A 6,000-nucleotide genomic window follows, 5' to 3' on the forward strand; every position below is an offset into this window, starting at 1 on the left:
GGGTAGGATCTCGTTACGGTGCCGGAGTCTTCATTACTCACAGGCCTGTGTTCCAGCCACGGGGTTTATCTATGGGCCCAATAAGGAGGAGCGAAACATATTGTGGAGCAGATTGCAATCTGGGCTTCTTTGATTGGAGAAGAAGTTGTCAAGGGGGGGGGGTGTAGCACAAAGCAGATCAACATTCCCATCACTATTTCTTCAAAGAGTGAGCTCGCTGCTGTATTTACTGCCTGTGCAGGATTGCAGCAGTATTCGTTGCTGCAAGAATCACTTTACGTTGTCTGGCAGCATAGTTTGGTAATGTGCTGCTGATGGTGTCGGCCACAGTTCCAGCTCTACAACCATCCAACCCCGTTTCCTACCAAAGATGTTGGTAGGTTGGTAGTTTTTATTTTTTGCAATCCACAAAGTATGACCATGGTTCTAACACTGTTGATACACGCTACATAGTAAAAGCAGCCAGTCAGCCGCCTCTGCCGCCAGTTCAACCCAACCAGTGTTAAAAATGCGGAGGGCCTGATGGGGTTCCGAACCACTGGTTTTACACATTTGGTTTTTAACTGCTCTGTAAAGACAAAGTACACCATGTGAGCCTTGTTTTGCCATATTTCTGAGCTCAATGAATGTAGGCTACATGTAAGTGAATCGGTATTATTATTACAGAAAGCTTTTAGCTGTTTTTGCTCCCCACTGTGCTCAGAAACAAGAATTTGTCTTTAAAATGTGCGTTCTCTTTTCTGTCACTCCCAATCACGCAGCTGTATTCTTTCTTTTTTTTCACTTCTCAAGTGTGAAGCTGCACCACGCAGCGTGACTCTGAGGTGACACCTGAGTAATCATCACAAGCAGAGTCACCTTGTCGCTGGGCTCGCATCCGGGACGGGACACTTATGGTGGTAAACAGACACCCCAACCGGGTCACCCGGTGACAAACCGCCCTCTGATTTTTCTTCCCTGTTAATAGATCAGTCCAGGCTGACGAAATGTTTGTGGTCGAATACTGAAATCCACTGTGGGTTCTTCCCGGCGTCTTTATTCAGCGGTGTGCCGCCCTCTCTCTTCTTCACTGGGGCTCCCTCCAGCTGTCCCTGCAGGTGTTTCTTTTTCGTGTCTCTTGTCTGTATTTCTTTGATGACTCTTGCAGTACGCCGGTGTACATTTTGGCCCTCTTTCAGTTCTTTGTCTTTGTTGTTCCGTGTCGCTGAGAGGTTTTGTTGATGTTTTTGTTGTTGAAGGCATTGAAGACAGAACACTCTGCTTTTCAAACAAATTGCATATATTTGGCAATCATGCAAAATATCACAACAGATATTCAACATTTCGCCATCAGTCCCAGTGCACGGCTGTATTCTGTCTTCAAACAAGTGCGTGCTATTCTGCCGTCTTATGCATGTTCATTCTCATCTCTTCGTATTCCTGACTTCCTCCCACATGAGGTCAAAGTTGAGTTAATCAACTAGAGTCATTAAGAATCTACATGCGGTGTAAAATAGCCATTTGAAGGGAGAAAATAAACATGATGAAAATCACTTATGAGATTTCGCCTGTTTCAGCCCAATTAACTAGGACGTAGTTGGGTTACATTCCCCAGCGGGGAACGTTTAAAAACAACAGAATGGGGAGAGAAATATGCTTTATTTTTTTCTTTTTGGATTTTAAACCTTCTGAAGCTGGTACTCAACTTGTCAAATGCTCTAAAATAAAAATAGAATGCTGTTTCAGTGATTATGGCTGCATATATATATATATATATATATATATATTATAGCTGATTGGTCAAATTTAGCTTTTTTCAATTGAAGAGTGTGCGTGACAGTCCAAGAGAGGAACTGTGGTGTCTTTTTAGGGCTGTTGCAGTGCATAATAAATCCCCTGAGGGCTGAGCTACTAAGCAGAGTGACAACCGTAAAAGCGGTACAGTTGTATTTTGTTAGCGGCAACAGAAGTGAGCGCATCTGGCTTTGATCACCATGGTGACAATAGTGCAGAGAGTGGCAGGGCAAGCACAGCGATGGAGACGGATTCTCAGGGGAATCATTATCCTGTTTAGTAAGTCTAATGAGAGAAAAGGCGTTGCACCTCTGCTCACGGCTGTCCTTGTTCAAAACAGGAGTGTTAGAGGATACACGCATCGGCTTATGCAAGATGGAGGTAAAAGAAGCACACTGTGTGCCATTTAGCAGTACAAACCCATGCTATAACACACAGACGTCATTCATTCAGTGCTGTGACAATAATGGATTGAATGTTAATACTTGCAACATGTCACAACGGAGTGTTGACATGTGCTCCTATAAGTAGTCTGCTAAGTAGCTAATAAGTAGTTGGTTTTTTTCTTCATCAAAATAATTTCTGCTTGATCGTAATCTGCCTACAGAAAGAACAGGCTAAACCACAGGGAGGTGGTGGAGACAAACTGAAACATTGGTGTTTGATTTGAAGCCTAAAAATAGTCAACCAACAAGGAGATTAGTTCTTATCGGCAGACAAGGTGTGAGGTGTAACATTGCATCTAGATGGACAATCAAAACTTCCGTTGGAGCCATCCGCGTGCATCATTTGGAAAGGGGCATTCAGGCTGTAGGAAGAGACGACTCCATGTTGTTTCTTTCTGTAGTGCCTGTGCCAGCTCGCCGTCGGTCCTGGCGTGCGACAACACCGAAGATTCAGCCTCAAAGAGCACAGTCTCTGGTTACAAGTGTGCCAAGGAACAGTGATGGCTCCAGGGAGGGAAGTCAGCTCGGCTGTCACAAACACATTAATCAGGATTGTACAGGTGTCTGGCAGCGTCAGGACAACCTGAACATCACTTATAAATCTAATCTCTCTATCGCTCATAAACATGTGGCTGCAAGGCCTTCTTTTTACATCAGTTTTTTTCTCTCTCTTAAAACATGTACACAAACTTTTGAGAATAAGTATAATGTGAATTCAACTAAATGTTATGAAAATGATATATAGATAGTTTTAAATAAGGCATTACCTGATATAAATGAACACCAAATGAAATGATGGTCCTGATCACGTAGTTTATAGGACTGTCAATAGATTTTTTTAAATTAACGTATTAATCGCACATTTTGAAATTCATTGATCTCGATTAATGGCGATTAATGAATGAATGTTGTTATGTTCTTTTTAAGGAATGTTTGTTTTTCTTCTGAAAACTAGAGTAATGAGTAATCACTTTAGAAAATGTGTATTTTAGAAACTGTTGTTTAATTGTTAATGTTATTGTAAAAACAAAACTATACACACATTTGGGGGCAGAATTCCACCAGGTGCAACATGTTGAACTAGCAACTCTTCCAGCTAGCTTAGCCTAGCAGCTAGCTAAGTATAGCGGTGCTTTAAGTGGTCCTTTGCCACTCACCCCCCTTCTGTTTGACACGTGGATGAATTCCTCTGCACAGTTCTCCGCTGTATGTCGCGCCTTTGTTTTACTTCCAATAGAAAAGCGTTCTCTTGCTTTCTCTGATATAACTGACTGCAGCTAGCGGCCGTTTTGTTTCCGCGGTCAACTTCCGGTTTATGAAGTAAACAAAGGTATGTTACCAGAGTTAAAATATATTGTAGCATTAATCTTTGCTACATTAATCGCAATTGATTAACACGTTTTATGTTGACGAGCCTAATAGTTTCAGTTCTTGGTTTTCAAAGAGTGTCATGATGTCAATAGTTTGGGAATGTGTCATCATTTTTTGTTAAATGATATGCTCCTCCTTAAACTCCTTTGGAGCCTCATTAGCCCCTATGTCCTGTGCTGCTACGTAAAATATTCCTTTTGGTTACTAAGAATAATTTTGTACTAAAAAGTCCTTGTTACTTGTGCAACACAACTTTTTTATTTTGTCACAGCCTTCGAACGGTGTTCCAACAGGGCTTCAGGGCCATCGACCATGCAAAATAGTCTGACCTGCGTCATCTAGGACATTTTGGGAATAAATGTTTCTGTTGCTGGGGATTAATTGCTTACTCACACACATAACTCCACATTGCTTGACTAGAGAAACGGCTCTCCATACAATGTCCATACACCGGGGGGGGTCAACCGACATTGCTGACCGCTGCCAGGCCGAGTTCTGTGGTAAACTGCAAACAGCCATTCAACCACAGTTTACTTCTCCTGTCTTATAAGGTAAGAGAACAGAGTGTCTTCATAATGGAGCTCTGGCATTAACGCCTGTGCACTGGATGTGTGTCAGGCCTGTTTTTACAGAGATGGCGAGATTAGTCTGGAGGCAGAAACCGTTGTGTGGTGAAGCTCAGGTAGACAAGTAAATGGTGCAGGGAGTTTGGCTTATTGAACTTTGCCCCGGGGTTAATGAGTATGCGGCGAGGAAAAGCCACAGGCTGTACAAATCACCTGGAGCACATTCGCACAGGGTGTTGGCAAAGAAACGGGAGCACAGCTCCTCTCTGGATCAGCCTCTCCGGCTAAACAGCCGCCCTCGTGGCTCCAGAGCTTGCTCGCGCAATCATGTACATCTGTTTGCCGGGTCAAAGCATTTGCGAACATCTATTAAAAAAAAGAGAGAACGAATGAAACAAAAGGAATAACAGACATCACCTACTGGCCCCCGGACCTCAGTCCTTTACCAAATGGTATTTTACAACCTCCAATTTGGTGTTCAGTTTATTAAATCTGAACTTTCTGTTCATGTTCAGTCCCACACAATTCACTTTATGTTGCCTTGGCAACGCAACGGACAGATATAACCCCCTCGCCCCTCCCGCTGACTTAGCTTACTGTTTTCTTTCCCAAGTCTAATAATCATGGATGTTGATCATATGGTCTTTATGATCCTTCCTATTCATGCGGATGTTATGTGACCATGATAGGACTCAACCGTTGGTATCGATGCCTTAATCTGCCTGTGGAGGATTCGGACCAGCCAAAGATGTGTCTCGTATGTCCAGACTTCTAAGAGCAGAACACATTACAGTTTTATTAAATATTAATAAAAAAGAAAAAAAAGCACTGAGCCTAGCTTTTGAATCAATGCTTCAGTTACAGTTTCAATGTCAATAAAAACTCTAGACACACACACACACCCCTCCCCTCCATTCGAGACAATGATCAATAAAGCTCATAAGTCTTTTCCTCCAACTGAGCGAGCTTCTGCTCCGAACCCCGTCGAGAACCACTGAGCGTCAGACAGACCAGACACACTCCTCGTAAAGGTGCCTCCCCTCGCATACAAATCTTAAATCTGTCCCGGCGACTCCACTCGGCCGGGCTCTGCCTCTCACAAATTCCCCCCTCAAGAACAGAGACCACCAGAGAAGAAGATAATGTTTCAGTGAGTAGCAGCCAGCAAGGAGAAGTGTGTCTGCATGTTAACATGCTCGTGACTTTTTTGGCATGTACTGAGGCTATACTTAAAAACAGGCGCTCACATGCAAACAATGTTTAATTTCTTGTGGACATGTTTAGCAAATTGCATTAGCGTATATTTGCCCCATGAAGGAATTAAGAATAAAATGAAGTAAAGGGCCAAAAGCTACAGCACACGAGAGAAATAAACAGCTTGTCTCATCAAATTTGCAAATATGCTAAAGTGTTTTGAAATCCCTTTGATTTTGAACCTTTCCCTTCTGCAATATAAATCAGCTAGTGAATAAATGACATCATAACTGCATTAACATCGTTGTGCATGTCAAGCTCGCCTGCGGTTTGATGTCAACAAGATTCGGAACACGCTGGACTCTCGTGTTGGATCGACAGACTGAGGTGGGCGTGTTGTTTCGACACGTGTGCCCACAAATTCCCACAACAACTTTATTACCAGGGATTACACTCAACTGGAGAATGTCATCAAGCTGAGCAAGTAACACACACACACACACACACACACACACACAAACAAAGCCCCGTTCAGGAGTGAAGCGCAGGTTGGTTCTGGACTCCGGCCCAGGCCTGTGAATATATCCCAACCGACGTTACACATGACTGCACCGCTAATAGGAGCAGGAAGGTTGTGATGTAAATGGGCA

The sequence above is a fragment of the Gasterosteus aculeatus genome, chromosome 12, assembly GCF_964276395.1.
Source record: "Gasterosteus aculeatus chromosome 12, fGasAcu3.hap1.1, whole genome shotgun sequence".
Taxonomy (NCBI): Eukaryota; Metazoa; Chordata; class Actinopteri; order Perciformes; family Gasterosteidae; genus Gasterosteus; species Gasterosteus aculeatus.